The 22,955-nt window shown below is 44.4% G+C and overlaps 1 long non-coding RNA gene across 1 annotated transcript; it reads right to left on the bottom strand.

The window, feature by feature from the left end:
- Nucleotides 1-41: 41 nt before the first annotated feature.
- Nucleotides 42-19,125, bottom strand: LOC106504432 (uncharacterized). Its single transcript, XR_002345758.2, has 5 exons — nt 18,805-19,125; nt 12,971-13,115; nt 9,841-9,974; nt 7,487-7,641; nt 42-4,236 (listed from the first exon to the last, which is right to left on the bottom strand). It is a non-coding gene; the product is annotated as an uncharacterized LOC106504432 (long non-coding RNA).
- Nucleotides 19,126-22,955: the final 3,830 nt, after the last annotated feature.

The following is a 22,955-nucleotide window of genomic DNA, read 5'->3' on the forward strand; positions in this document are numbered from 1 at the left end:
AAGGATATAAAATTTTTTTCCTCTAGTTTCTTCTAGTTTAATTTTTAAAATTTTACAGTTGAAGCCTTGATTCAGCTGAAATTTATTCTAGTTAAATATATGAGGTTTGCATCCAACAAGAGTGCAAGAAGTTTGCTGGGCAGTGCACCCAGGAATCACACTGTAAGGGAGTGAAGAGGCAAAATTGGGCAGAGGAGAAATTGAATTGAGATGCAACATCAACGAAGCTTCAGCCAATTAATTCCACAAGCTCTGGACCAGGAATAGCCTTTCAAAGCTCTCTTAAATGAAGAGGGCCAGGCATTGTACCCTCACATCAGCCAGCCAGTCCTTGGATATGAATGATCCTGGGGGTATAGTTTGGGGTGAAGCTGCTCCCTTTGGCTGAGAGCAATTCCTGGGGAGGAGCTCAGCCAGGAGCTTTCAGCAAACAACACTCCCAGCATCTGGGGGCAGCAGTGCCTTGTCCTGAAGGGGACATGTGGCTGGTCCACCAGGCATCTACCACACTGCCTTCCCAACTCCACATATTGACATATGCATCTCTTTGCCACCTATATTATATATACAATTCCATAGGTATTTGAATCCATTCCTGGACCTCTCTATTCTGCTCCATTGATCCATTTCTTCATATACTAGTAGTATACTGTTTTTAAAATTATAATTTTATAATACATTTCAATATATGCTAGGGCTGGTCCCTTCTCCCTAACTTCAAAATTTTCCTCATTCCTCTCGTTTGCTTCTCTTTCTATATAAATTCTAGATCAGCTTGCTAAATAAATCAGGGTGGAGGCGACTGGATTAAATTCATAGATTAATTTAGAGAGAACAGACATATTGGTGTTCCCTCATGGCTCAGAGGGTTAAGGATCCAGGGTTGTCACTGCTATGGCTCTGTTTCTGCTATGTCACGGGTTCGATTCCTGACCCAGGAACTTCTGCAATACATGGACCAGGCCAAAAACAAACAAACAAATAGAAATATTTTTGACACCAAGTCATCATCTTCTCCCAGAATGTGCTTTGGCTTTCCTCTTGTTCAAATTATCTTTTGTGTTCCTCCCTGGTGTTCCAAAGTTTTATTTATGTAGGTATTATTTAGCTATAGTTAAATTTGTACCTAGCTGTTTTATCTTTAAAAAATTTTTTTGTAAGTGGGGTCTTTTCTGTGTATTTCTGACTAGTTGTTTACGTTATGAAGGTTAATTATTTCTATGTTAATTTTGAATGCAACCACCTTACTATATTCTCTTATTGTTTATAGTAGTTTTTTAGTAGATTCTCTTGGGTTTTTCAGATATGTGGTTTTATCACTTTCCGATCGTGATATTTTGGCCTCCTCTTTTCCAAGTTTTCAGCCTCTAATTTCTCTATTTTGATTTATAATCAGAAGTACAAGATGTTTTTAGAAGAACACTAAAATTATAAAACACACAATTCACAACAAGAAAACATCATTGCGTATACTTTGACAGCTGTGGTTACCACACTGTCTTCTAGTTATGATTACATGTTGTAGTTATAATCCTTTAAGTGGTGGTCTCCATTGTTAAGTTATGATCTCCCTTGATGGCAGGAGCTGTTTCATTCCTTTCTGTATTTCCAGCACTTAGCTTAGTGCCTCAATAAATGTTTGTTGAAAAAAGTAAAGAAAAACTAATAACCCTAATCCTAAATAGGCTACAATAACTATCATTTGCAAAGTGTCTGTTAATGTCATCTGGCATTAACGTCAGCCAGCTCTCTTTCTCGTAAATGTTTTGAGACCACTGAACATGAAGTAATGTTTTTAGGTCAGAACACCTTCCCACCTTGGCCTAGTTCTCTGTTCTGCCAGCAAAGTGTCCACTTCAGATGCCCACCAACCTTTGTATCACCAAACACCCACTGCCCAAGACTAAGTGAAGTGTGTTGGCCAGCCCCAGCGCCCTGGATGATGCAGAGAGTTGAAGAGCCCACCTTCCAAGTGGAGGGCAGAAGTAATGTGGGTATTTCTGGGTATTGCTCGATATAGCATCTTGTTGAGCCTCAGGGGAGACTGAAAGCCTTCTGAACAGTTTCCATTTTTGTTTTCTGTCATTTTCAACTTTCTTTGGGAAGAAAAAATGGGAGGGAATCAGAATAGGTAGGATCTGGCCTACTTTGAGGTCTTTCCATTGATAGTCTAAAACCTTTTCAAAACAACACAAATAGTAACTGACTCAGCCAGAACTCAAGGCTACATTCAGTGACTCCGAGTCGCATGCTCTTTCCAACAGATTAGGAAGTTGCTTCTACTTGAATTTTACTCATCAGAAATCCTTTCACTTCTCTTCTAAATTGGTGATGGAGGTGAGAGTGTGCCTTCCAATTTATAAAAATGTGGTCAATATTCCCACGAACGTTAACACACAAGAGGAAATTCCAATAACAATAAACATGACAATCTCAGCCACAATTTGCAGAAAAGGTACCAAATACAAAGTAGTACAATAATGAGGTACTTTTTTTGTCTTTTTTTTTGTCTTTTTAGGGCCACACCCACAGCACATGGAGGTTCCCAGGCTAGGGGTCCAATCAGCTGTAGCCGCCAGCCTAGGCCAGAGCCATAGCAACACAGGACCCAAGCCACATCTGAGACCTACGCCACAGCTCATGGCCACACCAGATTCTTAACCCACTGAGCAAGGCCAGGGATCAAACCTGCGTCCTCATGGATACCAGTTGGGTTTGCTAACCGCTGAGCCATGATGGGAACTCCCAGTAGTGAGGTACTAGTTTACATTTATGAAACTCCCAGCAAATTTTATAGTGATAATTTCTAATGATGGGGAGATTATGCCGAAATTTCCTCGATGCAGCAGGATAAATTGCTATCATTTTTTTTTGTAAAGCACTTTGGTAACAGATACCATGGGGCCTCAGGATAGATATTCCCATCCTTTTCCTGACTATGCAAGATTTATAAAATCAGCTAATTCCATTGAAGAAGATAGCCATCCGAAGGAAGACAGTACATTTTATGTAAGATGTACTCTGTAATAAAAATAAACATGGAGTTCCCATTGTGGCCCAGCAGAAACGAATCCGACTAGGAACCATGAGGGGGGAAGGAACCTGTGCCATGGCAGTGACAACACCAGATCCTTAACCCACTGTGCCACAAGAGAACTTCCTCCAATCATTTTTGAAACCTTCTATTGTTGGACATTTAGGTTTGTTTATTTGGGCATGGCTGAAAAAAAAAAAAAAGAGAGAGAGAAAGATCCAACAGCAAATGAAGAGAATGTAATACTAACGTTAAAAATGGAATACTGTGTAATAATATGTGAAAAGAGTGCTTTGTGATATAATGTTAAATTTAAAAGTAGGAAAGAGGAGTTCCCGTTGTGGCTCAGTGGTAACAAACCTGACTGGTATCCATGAGGATTCAGGTTTGATCCCTGGCCTCACTTAGTGGGTTAAGGATCCGGTGTTGCTGTGGCTGTGATGAGCTTTGGTGTAGGTCACAGAGGTGGCTTTGATCTGGTGTTGCTGTGTCTGTGGTGTAGGCTGGCAGCTGCAGCACTGATTCAACCCCTAGCCTGGGAACTTCCATATGCCTCAGGTGCAGCCCTAAAAAGACAAAAAATACATGAAATAAAATAAAAATAACAAATAAACACAAAAGTATATGTACACAGGAGTTCCCGTCATGGCGCAGTGGTTAACGAATCTGACTAGGAACCATGAGGTTGCGGGTTCGATCCCTGGCTTTGCTCAGTGGGGTAAGCATTGCCGTGAGCTGTGGTGTAGGTCACAGATGCGGCTCAGATCCCCCGTTGCTGTGGCTCTGACATAGGCCGGTGGCTACAGCTCCGATTGGACTGCTAGCCTGGGAACCTCCATATGCCACGGAAGTGGCCCTAGAAAAGGCAAAAAGCAAAAAAAAAAAAATATATATATATATGTATATATATATATATATACATATATATATATGTACACAAAAGTAACAACAATAACCATACACACACAATGGAGAGAGAGTGAAAGAGATGGAAATTTGAATTCAGTAGGTTTTTCTACCGCTTGATACCTCAGGATCAGCATCTGAGGGGGACCAATGGCAGCAGGAGGGGGTGCAGGGGAGGTTGGACTGCATGGAATCCAGGAGGAGCTCTGAAGCTGGGCCGGCCCAGGGAAGCAGGAATGGCTTTGGGTAAGGCAGCTCCCTCCAGCCTGGTGGGCATCAGTCTTTGGAGCCAACTTCTAAAAGAAAAGTTAATGGGAAAAACCAGTCTTTTTAGCGCTGCCACTAGTCTTGAGACCCCACCTAGGAGTCAGTTATCTCTGTCTTCTACTACCCGTGGTGGAGTCCCCTCCCCCTCGGCTAGCACTTCTGCTGGTCTTCAGTGGCTTTCCTAAGTGGGATGACGAGCCCCTAGTCACCTTGCCCTTCTCAGGCTAAGGCTGCTACAGGGAGAACCAAGGTGATTGGGGTCAAATATAGTCTCCCATGCCTCCCTTATATAACAACAGGCCAACCTCCTGCAGACAATTAGGCTAAATTATCCGTTCAAGCAGGTGACTCTTTCCAAGCCTTCTGATTTCTTGGCATGAGGAAGCTGAAGTGACTGGACAGCAGACAAAACTTGAATGGGATTCCTGCTGTGCACCCTAGTGGAACATCCTCTTCCTGGGAGCCAAGATCTCTAATACTGAGCCCAGCGTTGCAGGAACAGGAGCAAAAATTCTCCCAGTGGGTCTCTGGGAGTGGGAGGAGGCAGAGCCACTCCTTGGTTCTCAGATCTGTGTGTTCTAACTGATAGGGACATGGCACCATATCACGGTGGGTGATTTTGGGAATATACTGTAAGGTACAGCCTCTCAGCTAGCCTCTCAGTTGCGTCTCAACAAGCCATCCCATTGCTCTGTGTGGCACAGTTCAGGACAGGGCCATGGATCCATCATGTACCCACTACCATGCCCTGTTTGCTACAAAGTGTGTCTCTTATTCGAATGTGATCTTTTGTAGGATCTCCTCTTTGTAGATCAAACACTCCATAAGCCCTTGGATGATGGTTACTGAGGCCTATAAAAAAATTAATAAGCAGAAACTTCCATGAAGTAGAGTTAGGAGACCAGAAGGGGGAGCTCCTATGCTCTGCCATGATAGCAGAGCCCAATAGGAAGAAGAAAGACTCCTTTTCTCAGCCAATGAAAAGCCTCGGACTCTGTTCAGTACAGCCCTTCTGATGTCCTTTCCCCTTTATAAAAGCAGTCTCCTTCCCTTTCTGTGCTTGCACCTGGCTCACCATGCCCGCGGACCCCAAACTGCAGTTCTCTGCTGATCCTGAATCAACACACCTTTGCTAGAGAAATATCAGCATTCTATTTGTTTCAGGCCAACAGACCCTATAAATAGGAAAGACTAACTGAGAGCTGGAATATTTGTTGATTCCAGTCAAGATGAATTGTCCCTTCTAGAGTAGAAGTTTAGTGAAGTTAATTTCCCACTAAATGGCTGATGGGTCTTCTCCAAGAGATGTATTAGAGACATAGAGCTGGTCCCTCTCCTGGCAGGTTAGAAAATGTTGGTAGCAGCTGAATCTAGAACAGGCTTGCCAAGTGGGAGCTGGTGCTGTTGAGCCCATGTATACCTTCCATCCCTGCCACCATGGCGCTTTTGTTGTGCCAACAGTGAGGCCCAACACAGAGGTTTGCTGATGTCACCTGGGTGAGTCATTCTGTCTACTTAATGCTTAGTGTCTTCTGTAGTTTAGTCAAGAGTTCTGGGTGTGAAACTGACTCAGATATGGAAACAACGCGAGTGATCTTGAGGGTTTTTTTTGTCTTTTGTCTTTTTAGCGCCGCACCTGCGGCATATGGAGGTTTCCAGGCTAGGGGTCCAGTTGGAGCTGTAGCTGCTGTCTACACCACAGCCACAGTGAAACAAGATCTGAGCCCCGTCTGCGACCTACACCACAGCTCACAGCAAAGCCGGATCCTTAACCCACTGAGCGAGGCCAGGGAGTGAACCTGCAACCTCATGGTTCCTAGTCGGATTTGTTTCGGCTACACTACGACAGGAACTCCGTCCTTGATTATTTTGATGGAGTAGATTGAACAGTGCTTTTGTTGCTGCCCATCTGTCTTGCCCATAAGGAGGCTCTGTTTTATTAACTATCTCCACAGCTTTCTGTGGGTCATACCCTTTTTTGCTGCCTCTCCAGCCTTCCCTCTCACTGCAACAACTGAACCCACTTTGCTTCTAATGGTCAAAGCACTGCCATGACCTCTAATTTACTGTCATTCCCATCAAGGAGCCCAGTTCTGTAATGACATCTCTTACCATGAGCTATAAAGGAGAGCCACCAGTACTTTTCTGACTGAATCTGAGATCCCTCTTACCAGATCCTGCCTTGCTGCTTTGGCAAAAGGAGTTTCATATGGAAAACAGGCATCTGGTTCAGTATCCAGCCTCGTCTAATAAATCCACTGAAGCATGCCCCTTTTTATGAGACATTTGGTTCCTTTTTTCCAATGTCTGAGAGAGAAGTTCCAGCATTTATTACTCACTGAGTGTGGGCATTAGTTCCTCTAAGTGTCAGAGAGCCATCTTAGCAGTGTGTGCTGGGATCCTTGCCAGGGTCTAATAATCCTATTGGCCAAGAGATGCTCCGGTATCTATTAACACTCTGTTGGCCAACTTGATGGTCTGCTCCCCCTTGGTTCCTCTTAGCTCTGCTGGTAAGAACTCTACTGGTCCCTCAGCTGCTCCTTCAAGGAACAATGACTTTCCTCCTTAGCAGACCCAGTATATCCCTGACAGCATTTGTTTTGACTTTATGGGTTATGTTATTGGCTATAATAGGTTCATATAGGTCTAGTGTCAGCAAAGAAAATGGTAGCAGATCCTGATCAGGGGCAACAGCATGAGTCCTGTAAGACAGAGACCTCCAAACATCATTCCTGAGTGAGTGATGAGCATGAGCCTTTGACAGGGAGGAGTGGACCCCTTCTGAAGGCCGAGAGGCTTCAGGGAATATGCAAATTGAAGACTTTCATTGCATCAACCCCAATACCCACACCCCAAGTATCAGTGTTTTAGTCTTTCCCAACTAGAGTTTGAATTTAGGTGTAGTAGACCTGCCAAGGGGAATTCAGTCTTTTCTGACACCTACTACTTTTAAGCCTGATCTTCAGCTCTGTCTGCCCTTCAGCCACAGGAGATGTGAGTCCCATTGTACCCCACCAAGGAGGACCTCTGCCTTTTATGTTTAGCCTTTAATCACTGATTCATTACCCTCAGCCTTTCCTTGTCTTTCTTCAGAATTTCCTTTGCCCCCAGCAACAGCCATCCAATACCATTATCCTTATAATTATTAATTCCCTCATGCTTCTCAAATGCTGGTTCCATTGTCCCAGCCAAAGCATGCCCTTTTAAAGGCATGCCCTCCCGGAAACTGTCATCAGTGTCTGCGTGCCTGGCTTTATCCCCACTCTGCCATCCACTCACCATATGCTCCTTATTTCCAGCCAGCTGGTGGGTGACCCAGCTTTAGCATCTGCTTTCTCGTGCCACTCTTGCCACCAACCATCACATGCTAGGTTTCCTAGGAGGCAGACCGCAGTGGAGGTCAGGTTTCTTGGAGGGTGCTCTTGAATCAACATCTGTAGGGGTGTGAAGGAGCAAGCTTGAGCAGAGAAGGAAGTCTGACTGTGAGGCTGTCATTGCAGAGGCCACAGCAGATTCCATGGGGGTCCTGACAGCGTTGTCCTCAAATTGGGAATGTGGACCAGGCTTTGGACATGGACTGACCCTGGGGAGAAAACAGGATGAAGCTGCTCCCTTCAACAGGGAATAATCACTGGGAGGGGGGGCTTTGATATGATCTACCAGCCCACCCCCCAATCCCCTCCAGCAGCTGAGGAAAGGCAGGCCTGAAAGGAGGGGCTGGATTTGGGCACCACACGGCAGTATCCACTACAACAAAATTTTAATTTGTCATAATTGTTTTCTTACTTTTTTTTTAAATGAAAGTATAGGTGATTTATAATGATTACAATTTCTGCTATACAGCACAGTGATTTACTTATACATATATACATTCCTTTTAATATTTTTTCCATTATGATTTATCTCAGGATATTGAATATAGTTCCCTGTGCTTTACAGTAGGACCTGGTTGTTATAATTGCGTTTTAGTAGTAAAAGAAATTGGAGTTCCCGTCGTGGTGCGGAAGAAACGAATCCAACTAGGAACCATGCGGTTTCAGGTTTGATCCCTGGCCTTGCTCAGTGGGTTAAGGATCTGGCATTGCCGTGAGCTGTGGTATAGGTTGCAGATGTGGCTTGGATCTGGTGTTGCTGTGGTCTGGTGCAGGCCAGCAGTAACAGCTCCAATTAGACCCCTAGCCTGGGAACCTCAATATGCCACGGGTGCAGCCCTAGAAAAGACAAAAAGGCAAAAAAAAGAAATAAACTCATTAAAATAAAAAAATGTTGGAGTTCCCGTCGTGGCGCAGTGGTTAACGAATCCGACTAGGAACCATGAGCTTGCGGGTTCGGTCCCTGCCCTTGCTCAGTGGGTTAATGATCCGGCGTTGCCGTGAGCTGTGGTGTAGGTTGCAGACGCGGCTCGGGTCCCGCGTTGCTGTGGCTCTGGCGTAGGCCGGTGGCTACAGCTCCGATTCAACCCCTAGCCTGGGAACCTCCATATGCCGCGGGAGCAGCCCAAGAGATAGCAACAACAACAACAACAACAACAAACAACAACAACAAAAGACAAAAAAAAAAAAAAATGTTGGAGTTATTGTTGTGGTGCCGTGGAAACAAATCCAACTAGTATCCATGAGGATGCAGGTTTGATCCCTGGCCTTGCCCATTGGGTCCAGGATTTGGTGTTGCCATGAGCCGTGGTGTAGGTCACAGATGAAGCTTGGATCCTGTGGCTATGGTGTAGGCCAGAAGCTGTAGCTCTGATTCCACCCCAAGGCTGGGAACCTACACATGCCGCAGGTACGGTCCTACAAAGACAAAAAAAAAAAAAAAAAAAAAAAAAAATTGCTTAGGAAAAAATGGTGACATCTTTTGTCCAGATAATTCATGGTTTGTCCTGGGAAAATTTCCAACCTGAAGACTGGTCCAAGCCTCCCACAAAACAAATAGAAACTTGGGTGTGTCTTGGCCAGTGAAACCGAGATGGGGATCAATTAGCCTGGCATGACTCACCTGCCCTCAGCCTACCCAAGGCAGACCCAAAGCAGGTACATTGGGTGTGGACGCTGGTCTGCTCCATAGCCGGACAAGCAGGCAAACCTGTGTGACCTGAGCAAACACATGGAGGCCTGAGAGTTTCTGCTTAGAGGCCTTGTGGCACCCACACTAAAAAGAAGCATAAATCTGATGCCCTAAGCCTTAAAAAGTTATTTATGTCTTTATTGAAGCCTGGTGAAAATGTGCAAGAACATTTGATCACACTTCCTTAAACAATCACACTTCCGGAGTTCCCGTCATGGCTCAGTGGTTAACGAATCCGACTAGGAACCATGAGGTTGGGGGTTCGATCCCTGGCCCTGCTCAGTGGGTTAGCGATCCGGCATTGCCATGAGGTTTGGTGTAGGTCACAGACGCAGCTCGGATCCCGAGTTGCTGTGGCTCTGGCGTAGGCCAGCAGCTGCAGCTCCAGTTGGACCCCTAGCCTGGGAACCTCCATATGCCGCGAGAGCGGCCCTAGAAAAAGGCAAAACGACCAAAAAAGAAAAAAAAAAAAAAATTACTGTTCCTAAAAATCCTATTTCAACAGCTCTGTCAACAAAAAAATTAATTCATAGTCAATCTAAGAAATGGAAAACTTTATTTGAGCTCACCTGAGGATTTAACCTTAAAGACCATCTCTCAGAGCACTCTGGGGACTGTCCCAAAGAGGTACAGGGAGGCCAGGGTAGCTGTGATTGTGGAGAAGGGGATATATGCAGCGGGCATACATCTTTGTAGAAGGTTACTGCTCTTGGAGAAGAACAAATATCTTAGTTAATGGTTTCAGTGCTTTTCCAAGACAGGAAAATGCAAGACACTGGATTCATAAAATTTTCTCCTGGAAAATATCTAACTACCCAAGGGCTCAGTTCTGTCAGTTTTCCCCCAACACAAAATGCCTCGTCCTGATCTTTGTCCTGAATTCCTTGCAGGGTGGCCTGCTTAGGTCAGCAACTACAGTGCATACATCCTTGTAGAAGTGGATGGTGGGCCGTCTTTAAAAAAAATAATAATAACTATTCTTTGTTTTACAATCCCCTCCTTTTCAGTCTTAATTTCAACAAAGTTTGGGAGGCATTTTTTGGCCACTTTGTCCCATAGTGCTAGGAATGCTCATTCCCAGGTCAGGTGAGGGTTTCTTTGACAGGTCAATCAGTGTGCTATAGCTGGACTAGGCCCTGTTAACAGTAGCCTAGGGAGTTCCCGTCGTGGCGCAGTGGTTAACGAATCTGACTAGGAACCATGAGGTTGCGGGTTCGGTCCCTGGCCTTGCTCAGTGGGTTAACGATCCGGCGTTGCCATGAACTGTGGTGTAGGTTGCAGACGCGGCTCGGATCTCGCGTTGCTGTGGCTCTGGCGTTGGCCGGTGGCTACAGCTCCGATTGGACCCCTAGCCTGGGAAGCTCCATATGCCGCGGGAGCGGCCCAAGAAATAGCTAAAAAGACAAAAAAAAAACAAAAACAGTAGCCTAAAACCTCTGGATCGCCCGTCTCACTAGTCTGTTATGGGCTAGGACATATGATTCCCTCTTGTTGCTTCTTCCCATTATCTATAGTTATACTCTTATAATCATTGATCTTATGGAATTGTATCTTTGATCAATCAATTCAAGTCATCTAACCATCATTAATTTTATCAGAGGGTTACTCACACATATGGAAATACAAGAAATGATAATCTTGCAAAATAGGCAGAATACAAATAATATAGCTAGTAACACCAATAAGGTCACAAGTAAGAATTTAAGGGAAGAGCTTCCATTAGGTGTGGCCCAGTATCTCCCCAGGTCATCTGAACTGTCTGTTCTTCATCCATCGCTATCTTTAAGGGTAATGATATATCAGCATTGTACACACAGCTCAACAAAGATGTCTGTAGGTACCAGGTGAGTGCTGGGTCATTGTGACCCCTTAGGGACTGATGAAGGAATGTTATCTTCTAAGGAGGTATGGGGCTGTCAGAAGAACAATTGAACTTTATGGCTGAGCAGATATTTCTGCCACTGGGGAGTCTGGCTAAATGCATAATGCAGTTACAGAATGCACAGTAGAGGGGAGGGAGGAGGCCAAAGGGCAGAGAAAAAGGTTTTATTTATTTATTTATTGTTTTTTTGTTAGGGCCGCACTGGTCGCATGTGGAAGTTCCCAGGCTAGGGGTTGAATTGGAGCTGCAGCTGCCAGCCTACACACCACAGCCATAGCACCACAGGATCCGAGCCATGTCTGTGACGTACACCAAAGCTCACAGCAATGCCAGATCATTAACCCACTGAGTGAGGCCAGGGATGGAACCTGCATCCTCATGGACACTAGTCAGGTTTGTTACTGCTGAGCCATGACGGGAACTCCAAAAGGTTGTATTTAAATTTTCCTATCTTGCCTTAAAATACAAATTTTCATTTCATCAGCTCATTCCTAGGTTTTGTTCATCCAAAGTGTTGCTTTCCAACTTATAAAACTCAACAGCAAAAAAGCCAAAAACACAGTGGAAAAATGGGCAAAAGGCCTGAATAGACATTTCTCCAAGGAAGACATACAGATGGCCAACAAGAATTTGAAACAATGCTCAACATCACTGATTATTAGAGAAATGCAAATCAAAACTACCATGAGATACAACCTCACACCAGTCAGAATGGCCGTCATTAATAAGTCTGCAAATAGCAAGTGCTGGAGGGGTTGTGGAGAAAAGGGAACCCTCCTGCACTGTTGGTGGGAATGTAAGCTGGTATAGCCACTACGGAGAACAGTATGGAGGTACCTTAGAAACTATACATAGAACTACCATATGATCCAGCAATCCCACTCCTGGACAAAACTTTCCTTAAAAAAGACACATGCACCCACATGTTCATTGCAGCACTATTCACAATAGCCAAAACATGGAAACAACCCAAATACCCATCAACAGATGATTGGATTAGGAAGATGTGGTATATACACAATAGAATACTACTCAGCCATAAAAAAGAACAAAATAATGCCATTTGCAGCAACATGGATGGAACTAGAGACTCTCATATTGAGTGAAATAAGTCAGAAAGAGAAAGACAAATACCATATGATATCATTCATATCTGGAATCTAATATACAGCACAAAAGAACCTTTCCACAGAAAAGAAAATCATGGACTTGGAGAACAGACTTGTGGTTGCCCTAGGGAGGGGGAGTGAGTGGGAGAGATTGGGAGCTTGGGGTTTACGTGTGGCAAACTATTGCTCTTGGAATGGATATACAATGAGAGCCTTCTCTGTAGCACTGAGAACTGTGTCTAGATACTTACTTCACACCATGACAATGGGAGAAAAAATTATGTATACATGTATGTATAACTGGGTCCCTATGCTGTACAGTGGGAAAAAAAAATAAAAAAAAAGATGGAAACGTCAAAACAAAACAAAGTGTTGCTTTCCAGATTTCTCTTTTCTACTGCTGGCAAACTTCAAAGACCCTTTTCTCCCCCTGTGGACTTAGTCCTTTCTTCCACAAGTATATATGCAAGTCAGTTTTATGTATGTAAATCAATTTAGTCTTTCTCCGCACTTTGTCTCCTGTCCTCATCACCCTCAACAACACGCAAAGGGCAAACACAGACTGATTAACAAGAGAGGATGGGGTGGCAACTTGGACCATGTCACCCTTGAATTGGCAAATAGGTTGTATTTTTTAACGCCATATTTGATAAGGCACACTTCGCCAGATGTGAAGAACTCAACAATAAATTAAAATGTATGAATCACCCCATCTTTGGCTCTGCCATCTCATTATCCTCATGACTTTGCATCCCCTCCTCAGTCTCTTCATCCTCCATCAAAGTGCTTCCCAGTGTTTTGTCTGCCATCAATCTGGCTGTTCCACGTGTCCTTCCAAAGATGGCTTGTCAACCTGCCCAATGAGAACACACAAATGTGAGGCGCAAGCTTGTGTGTATACACACAAACACAATTTTTAGTCTAATTTCAGTGAGTTCATGGACCCCTGAATAAATCCCAGTTAATAACGATTTAATTACTTTCTTTGCTGAATTTTCAGTTCCTAAAATTCTGACCCCCAAATTTTAGCTAAATTAATAATACACTTAGGGCCCACAACCAAATACGAAATCCATTTTCTTTTGTATATTGGCAAATGAATCACCTTTATAAATTACACAGAGCAATATGAATTGTGTACCAGAGAAGCCAACATTTTTATTCATTCATTCCTTCCTCTTTCAGTTGATTCTTCGACAAACATCTACTTGCTAAGTACTATTTTGGAGTAATACCTTTATATAAGATTAGTCCCCAACTTCAAGAATCAAACCAACAATGGGAAGAAATGATATATAAATTGTGCCAATGAAAAAATTAATCAATAGTCAATCTTTTTTTTTTTTTTTTTTTTGTCTTTTGTTGTTGTTGCTATTTCTTGGGCCGCTCCCATGGCATATGGAGGTTCCCAGGCTAGGGGTTGAATTGGAGCTGTAGCCACCGGCCTACGCCAGAGCCACAGCAATGCGGGATCCGAGCCGCGTCTGCAACCTACACCACAGCTCACGGCAATGCCGGATCGTTAACCCACTGAGCAAGGGCAGGGACCGAACCCGCAACCTCATGGTTCCTAGTCGGATTCGTTAACCACTGCGCCACGACGGGAACTCCTTTTTTTTTTTTTTTGTCTTTTGTTGTTGTTGTTGTTGTTGAATAGTCAATCTTAAATGAAAAATTATATTCAAAACAACCCGAGGATTGTAACTTGAGAGACGGTCTTTCAGAGAGCTCTGGGGACTCTGCCCCATAGAAGAAAAAGGGAGGCCAGTGTAGCTGGGATTGTGGAGAAGGGGGCATGGGCAATTAGGCACACATCTTGGTGGAAGGTTGCTGCTATTTGCGAGGAACAGATATCTTAGTTAATGATTTTAGTGCTTTTCTAAGTATGGGAAAATGCAAGACACTGGATTCATAACATTTTCTCCTGAAAATGTATAACTACCTGAGGGCCAGTTCTGTCAGATTTCCCACAACATGAAATGCCACATCCTGATCTTTGTCCTAAATTCCTTTCAGCATTGCCTGCATAGGTCAGTGACTACGATGCCAATGACTCGATCCTTGTACAAATGGATGGTGGGCACATTCTTATTTTACAATCCCCTCCTTTTCAGTCTTTTCTCTTTTTCTTTTTTTTTTTTTTTTTTTTTTTTTGCCACACTCACAGCATGGAGAAGTTCCTGGGCCAGGGATCAAACCCAAGGCACAGTTGTAACCTGCACTGCAGTTGTAACCTGCACCCCAACTGCAGCAATGCCGGATTTTTAACCCACTGACCCTCCTTTTCAGTCTTAATTTCAACAAGGTTTGAGAAGCATTTTGTAGCTACCTTTTCTGATGGTAATAGGAATGCACATTCCCAGGTCAGGCGAGGATTTCTTTGATAAGCCACTCAGTGTGCTACTGCTGGACTAGGCCTGTCAAAGGTAGCCACGAGGCTCTGGACCGCCTGTCTCACTAGTCTGTTATGATCCAGGAAATGGTTCCCTCTTGTTGCTTCTTCCCATACCTAGAGTTACATTGTGACAGTCATTGATCTTAAAGAATTGTATCTATTATTATTAATTTTTTTTTTTTTGTATTTTTAGGGCTGCACCCGCAATACATGGAGGTTCCCAGGCTAGGGGTCCAATCCTACACCACAGCTCACAGCAACACGGGATCCTTAACCCAGTGATCGAGGCCAGGGATTGAACCCACATCCTCATGGATGCTGGTCGGTTTCAGTTAACTGCAGAGCCACAACAGGAACTCCAAAGAATTGTATCTTTGATCAATCATTTCGAGTCACCTAATCATCATTAATTTTATCACAGGCTCAGCCGCACATATGGTAATTCAAGAAATAATGAGTTTATAAAAATAAGCAGAATACAAGTAATATAACTAGTAACACCAATAAGGTCATAAGTATTTAAAGGAAGAGCTTCCATTAGGTGTGGCCCAGTATCTCCCCAGGTTGTCTGACCTGTCGGTTCTGCATTAATTGCTGTGTTTAAGGGAAAAGATAAACTGCTATTGTAGGTAAAGCTCAGCAAAGATGTCTGTAGGTACAAAGTGAGTGCTGGGTCATTGTGACCCCTTAGGGACTGATGAAGGAATGTTATCTTCTAAGGAGGTACAGGGCTGTCGGAAGAACAATTGAACTTTATGGTAGAGCAGATATTTCTGCCCCTGGGGAGTCTGGCTAATGCACAACGTGGGTACAGAATGCACGGTAGAGGGGAGGGAGGAGGCCAAAGGGCAGAGAAAAAGGTTATGTTTAAATTTTCCTTGTCTTGCCTTAAAATATAAATGTTTATTTCATAATGCATGTACACAGAAACACAATTTCTCATACAATTTCAGTGAGTTTATAAAATAAACTGAATAAACACCCTGAATAAATTGCAGTTAAAGATGACCTGATTACTTTCCTTTTTTTTCTTTTTTCTTTCTTTTTTTTTTAGGGCCATACCCGAGGCATATGGAGGTTCCCAGGCTAATCCCCCCTGATTCCAGGGGTCTAATCGAAGCTGTAACTGCCAGTCTTCACCACAGTCATATCAACATGGGATCCATGCCACGTCTGCAACCTACACCACAGCTCATGGCAACACCGGATCCTTAACCCACTGAGCAAGGCCAGGGATGGAACCCACGTCCTCACAGATACTGCTTGGGTTCATTAACCACTGAGCCTCAATGGGAACTCCTTAATTACTTTCTCTGCCAAACTCTCTGTTCCTAAAATTTTGGTCCCTAAATTTTAGCTAAACTAAAACACACTTGGGTGTCCTCGGTAAAATGCAAGATCTACTCTTTTTGGGTATTGGCAAATGAATCATCCTCATAAACTACATAAAGCATATACGAATTGTGTACCAGAGAAGCCAACATTTTTATTCATTCCTTCCTTCCTCTGTTTGTTAGTCACTCATTCATTTAAAATACATTTGTTTGCTGAGCACTTGCTATTTTAGAGTAACACTTTTATGTAAAATCAATTTCCAACTTCAAGAGTCAAAGCAATTGCAGTTCCTGCTGTGGTACAGCAGGTTAAGGATCGGGGTTGTCCGTGTTGTCTCTGTGACCAAGCTGGCTCGATCCCCAGCCTGGTGCAGTGGGTTAATAAGGATCTGGCATTGCCACAGCTCTGATGTGGGTCACAGCTGCAGCTCAGATTTGATCCCTAGCCTGAGAACTTCCATGTGCTGATGGTGCAGCAAAAAAAAAGGCAGTTAATGGCTATAATTGATATTTACTTGCTTTTTAGGGCCACCCCCATAGCATATGGAGGTTCCCGGGCTAGGGGTCGAATCAGAGCTGTAGCCTCTGGCCTAGCCACAGTGACAGCAACACAGGATCTGAGCCTTATCTTTGACCTATACCACAGCTCCCAGCAATGCCGGATCCTTAACCCACTGAGCAAGGCCAGCAATGGAAACTGCCTCCTCATGGATGCTAGTCACATTCGTTTCCGCTGAACCACAACAGGAACTCTTTTATTTATTTACTTAATCTTTTTTTTTTTTTTTTTTGCACAAGCCACTACAATGACAGTGCCAGATCCTTAACCCACTGAGCCACAAGGGAACTCCTCTCTTGAGTTTTCAGATGACCAGAGTGGGAGAAAGATGGTCCCTCCAGAAGGAATAGCATTTGCAAAGATCCAGAGTTGGGGAGAAGTAAGGTGTGTGGAAGAGCTTATCACTATTGTGTCTGGGCTGGTGTGGATCATGACTATGGAGGCCATCACAGGAGGTGCAGCGAGGGTCAGTTCACAGAGGTCCTGCTATGCTGGTCTCAGGAAGTTACTCCTTAAGTTCAGTGGGATGTGGAGCCTCTGAAAGCTAGTTAGCAGGGCATGACATCATCAAATTTGCATGTGGTGTGGTGGGGCATGGCGCTATTCACACCTGTTCCTGGAGAGTGCGTCTCTATCACATGCATTTAAACCCAGAAAACAACAGTAATGAATGTAAACTATAAACGGTTTGCTTTTAATATGTTAAAATAGGTACTTGGCTGCACCTTTACACAACAGCAGTCTGTGCTGCTTGCTTTCGAGAGTGTTCTTTTGAATGGCGTTATCACCAGAGCTGTGGGCGAAGCATGCATACCCCACACCCCAGCTTATCAGAGTACCAGCCTGGCACCTGATGGAACCTCTAATACCAGTGGAGATTCAACTATTGTGATTGTTTATCATTTTATAATTTTCCCACTTCATGTTTGGTTTTTCCAGTGAGTATATTTTTAGTTTAAAAGGGATAGAAAATATAAACATGTCTAGAACATCAGTGTTATTAAATGGATACTTTATTTACTCACATATTTATAATATGCTTTTATGAAGATAATGCCCCTTCCTCAATTAGTGCATGGTGTCTTTGTTTTACTTTCCGGCTAAATATGCATCAGAATTTAGGGTAACTCAAGGGAGTAGGTAATGCATACAAATGTCACTTGTTATGGTATATAGCAACAGAAAAAAAAATTAAGTCCAAAAAACACTGGGGTAGTAAAAAGAAGACAAATTTTGACAACAGACAGATCTGGGTTCAAATCCTAATTCTGTTAGTTACCAGATATGTAACTTCAGGTAAGATATTTAACCTCTCTCAAACTTGTTCCCTTTTTGTAAAATGGAACTAACAATAATTTCCCTGCAAGGTTGTTGTGATCAGTGAAAGAACATGTATTCAAAGCCTTGTATAGGTGTTTTAAAAGTGGTGATAAAACCAAAAAAAAAAAAATTTAAAAACCCACAAAACTAAAAATATGTAAGTAGGGAGTTCCCATTGTGGCGCAGTGGTTAACGAACCTGACCAGGAACCATGAGGTTTCAGGTTCTATCCCTGGCCTTGCTCAGTTGGTTAAGGATCCGGCATTGCTGTGAGCTGTAGTGTAGGTTGCAGACGTGGCTCGGATCCCGCGTTGCTCTGGCTGTGGCATAGGCCAGGGCTACAGCTCCAATTAGACCCCCAGCCTGGGAACCTCCATATGCCAAGGGAGCGGCCCTGGAAGAGGCAAAAAGACAAAAAAAAAAAAAAAAAAAAAAGTAAGTAAGGAGTTCCCAGGTGGTGCATCAGGTTAAGGATCTGGCACTTTCGTTCCTGTGGCTCAGGGTCACTGCTATGGTGCAGGTTCATCCCTGGCCTGGGACCTTCCACATGCCATGGGTGTGGCAAAGAGGAAAAAAAGGCAAAAGAAATAACTAAAAATAAATACCTAATGACTTTAAAACAACAAACAAAAGAAACAAAACAAATAAGCAAACAAACAAAAAAGCAGTGGTTAATAGTAGAAAGGTCACTGTGAAGGTGACGTGGATGTGGATTCTGAAGCTGGGTTGGTTACCAAGACTAAATGCAGAAGACTCACTAAATCAATACAAGCAGTTTGCACAGAAGGCCTAAACTAAGGCAGCTGAAAAAAGGAAAGAGAATTACTTTTAGAAATATTCAAAACGTGACAGTTACATTAGAGAAAACTTAACTACTCTAACATTCAACACCCAGATCTCTAAGGTATAATATAATGAAGGATGTATTTCTCACCCTGTGTTGGTTCATGTCTTCTGAGCACAGATGCCAGGATGAGATTAGACAAGCCAGAGATTTACAGGAGGAAACACGCCTGTGAAGGGTTAGCAGGAGGATGCCAGGGGAGGCAAGGAGAGCTTTCAGACCACAGTCCAGGTCCGACAGCTGCAGAGGAGAGGGGCAGGGAAGAGGAGTGGGTGGGAAGAGTGCTGGACTTCAATGTAGTTCCAAGAGTCAGCCAGGCCAGTGGAAGATCCATAAGTCAAAATCTGTTGGAGGAATCCTGGGTCTTGCAGCAGTGGCTGTGTCGCTGGCAGGGAGCAGCTCACAGGAAGTGTTGCCTCAGCACAAACACAGTGATAGAATCAGTGGGGCAGAACTGGGGCCATAGTACATCTTGTTCCCCCCTTCAGCAGGAAATCTGAACAGCACGCTTTTGTGACCCCACAGCCCCCACATCACAGTCCAATGCAGATCAGTTGTGGGAGTTTCAGAGCTCCATTGCTTCATTTGGGGACCCAGGCTTCTTACGGGGATGACTCTGCCCTCCTCCAGATTTTTAAAGGTCTCTCCATTCATTTGGTAGATACTGTATGAAAGGCTTCCATGGATTTCACCTGGACTTTGCTCACATTACCTACATTCAGACTACATTGGCCAGGACACAATCACGTGGCCCCACTTAACCTCAGGAAGACTGGAAAACAGACCAACTGCATATGGCCATAACCACTGGCACAAGGCAGATAGGAGACAGAGTGAAGTCCCCAGGCTCTGGCTTGGATTACAGGATAGAAGGTGGTGCCACTCACTGATATGGAAAACACGGGAGGAAGACGCCACCATCAGAGGAAGAGGAGCTCTCTGGTAGCCAGCTGGAGCTCAGGGTTGGAGATGGTGGTTGACGCTATGAATTGACAAGTCTTAGCACCAAAAAGTAAAAGGACAAGAACAGAAGTCTGAAGAACACCAAAATGTAAAGGACTATGTGACTCAAGGTCTATTTCAATCTCCTTTTAGTGTGCCTTCCTGTATTGCAAAGTTGGAAAGCTAAAAGCGTCACTTACCCAGACTCCTGGCAGCTAGTTTCCAAGGACGTGATTGAGGTTCTGCCAATTAGACACCCTCACAGAAGACTCCAACTTCCAAACAGGCTGAGTGGGGCTCAGGCAGGGCAGGAGGCATCCTTTCACTGATACATAGGGCATGGACCTGGGTCTCAAGTGCGTGGCCACCCCAGCGGTCTCTTGGTTCAGCAGACACGTGCCACTTGTGGCAGGAGCAGCAATTTTCTTGGCAACTTGGTCCTAAGAGTATCCTTGTTCCTAGTAACTCCACTTAGGGTCTTTAACTAGCCCATGGATTCTGTAAGCCAACTAATAGCTTGTAATGATCCCTTTCCACTTAAACTAGCCAGGATGTTTTGCTCTTTGCACCTAAGCCATCACCGATATAGTCAGAGAAACCACAGCCTTTGAAAGGGGCTGAGGAAGAAAGGCCAGAGAAATACCACTGCCCCTAAATCAAGGGAGGGAAGAGTTTCAAAACCTGATCAGCAGTTAGATGCTTCAGAGAGGCGAAGACACACACAGATGTAAAGTAGAATAACACAGTCAAGAAGTCACAGTTGGGCAGTTTTAGTGGAATGTAGAAAGGAAGGAAGCCAGTCACAGGAGGTTTAGGAAATTCTCGTATTTTGTTCAGACTCAGTTTATGAAGTAAGAGGGAGGTATGCTAGTCAGGTATCACTAAGTGGTTTGAGAGGTGCGAGGAAGATTATTCCATGCTTATTACTGTGAAACTCCAACATGGCAGTCCAGTCCCTCCAGATGGAAGAATTTGTTTTCTGGCGTCATTCATTTGAGGGCACTCTAGCCCCAGCTCTACCAGGTTCTATAAAACTTCTGTTTCTTTTTCTTTCTTTTTTTCTTTTGAACTTCGATTTTCAAAAAAGAAAAAGGTCGGAGTTCCCGTCGTGGCTCAGTGGTTAATGAACCCGACTAGCATCCATGAGGACGTGGGTTCGATCCCTGGCCTCCCTCAGTGGGTTAAGGATCTGGCATTGCCCGGAGCTGTGGTGTAGGTCGCAGATGCGGCTCATATTCCATGTTGCTGTGACTGTGGTGTAGGCTGGCAGCTACAGCTCCAAATAGACCCCTAGCCTGGGAACATCCATATGCCGCAGGTGCAGCCCTAAAAAGACACACACACACACACACACACACACACACAAAGACAAAAAAAAAAGATCCCTTAAAAAATAATGTACTAGAGTTCGTACAGTACCTGTTGGGCTTGTCAGGTTAAGAACCTGACATAGTCTCCATGAGGATGCAGATTCGATTGATCCCTTGTTTTACTCAGTGGGTTAAGGATCCGTTGTTGCCACAAACTGTGGTGTAGGTCGAATATGTGGCTCAGCTCCAGGTTGCTATGGCTGTGGTGTAGGCTGGCAGCTTTAGCTCCGATTTGACCCCTGTCCTCAGAACTTACCTATGCCACAGGTGTGGCCTTAAAAAGAAGAAAGGTGGGGAGGAGGTGCAAATATCTAGCCTGCCTTCTAGAATGCCTGCTAGCCTGCCTTCAGGGAGAATGGCATAGGAGAGAAAAGTACAAAATTTGGATTGGTGTGGCCACACCCAGGCCTTCATCCTGTTCTGGCTGGAATGGCCTTCGGCAAGTTGCCTATGCCTAGCTTTCTCCTCTGTAAAACAGGGTTAATATCCTCAAGCTCTGAGAGTGGTTATGATGATTAATGGAGGTAAGAAAGGCATTTGGCACAGGGCCTGACAAGCAAAAGGTACTGAGTAAATGACAGTTCATTTCATAAGTGGTCAGAAATACCTTTGGGGAAGGAATGACCATGACTGCCTTCCTCACAGACATGCTGCCAAATGAGATAAAGTACAGGCAAGCAAAACATAAAGTCTGTTTTTAATAGGAACACACACCATGAGAGAGGTCACCTCTTAATCCAGAAACTGACCAAGGTCCTTGACAACTAGACGGTGCCATGGGGTCAGTGGGGAGTGCAGGGCCAGGAGCAGAGGAACTGAGATGGACTTCAAATCGTTACACACTTTTTCCCAGAACTGGCCTCTGCTGTGATAATAGACCCTCCACCATAAAGGGGCATTCGATGAGCATAAACCTGTCTGTGTAAATGGAAACTCTGCCTAGTAGGACTGGGCGAAATGGAGGGTAAAGGCAGCAGATCTATTTGCTTGAAATTAGGGAAAAGACTCATACATCAAGAACCTCATTCTGGGAGTTCCTGTCCTGGCTCAGCCAGTATGAACCCAATTAGTATCCATGAGGTCGTGGGTTCGATCCCTGGCCTTGCTTAGTGGGTTAAGGATCTGTCATTGCTGTGAGCTGTGGTGTGGGTTGCAGGTGCAGCTTGGATCCGGCATTGCTGTGGCTGTGGTGTAGGCCATTGCCGCAGCTCCGATTCGACCCCTAGCCTGGGACCCTCCATATGCGGCTTCAAAAAGACAAGAAAGAGAGAGAGAAAGAAAGAACCTCATTCTTGCTGGTTTCAATCCCAGACTTCCCTCCCCTCCTCACCTCTTTCTGGGGGAGGGGAGGGAAAGCACAAAGCACACACCGATTCTGTACAAAGTAAGCCTCCAGAATAGCTGACATGGAAATAAACCACCTGCATGTACATACAGGAAGCGCAGAAATCCCGGGAGGTGGATGGGAGTTCTTGCTTCCCAGCCTGGGACCACCTGGTCTTGGTGCTCTAGGACCACAAAGGGCGGCATCAAGCTCCTTCTCCCCAGCCTCCCTCCCTTGTTTTTCCTCCCAGGAACATATCCATCAAGGAGCCCACGGTAGCCAAAGGGGGCCTCCTGATGCCACCACCCCATCCCCTCTCCATCCATTTATTTTTATCCTAGTACCAGTTAGAGACTAAACACCACCAAGGGAATGAGTTTTTCACTGTGGATTATTTTATTTGTTCAATTCACCATTGTTCTAAACAGCAATCATCCATCTCCCCTGCTACCTCATTCTACAGGATGAAACACTTAATGCTGTGTTAAGAGTTCAAGGTGAAATTGCCTCCCGCACCTGGAGGCACCCTGGCAGCCCCAGGTTTAACTCACTTGGCTGGTGTTGGGAACACTTAGGGGATGGGCAGGATGGGCGTGTGGACAGAG

The sequence above is a fragment of the Sus scrofa genome, chromosome 7 (assembly GCF_054392235.1).
Source record: "Sus scrofa isolate SSC_HxYL_T2T_F1_AM1 chromosome 7, Sscrofa_HxYL_maternal_Yorkshire_Landrace_v2.0, whole genome shotgun sequence".
Classification (NCBI taxonomy): domain Eukaryota; kingdom Metazoa; phylum Chordata; class Mammalia; order Artiodactyla; family Suidae; genus Sus; species Sus scrofa.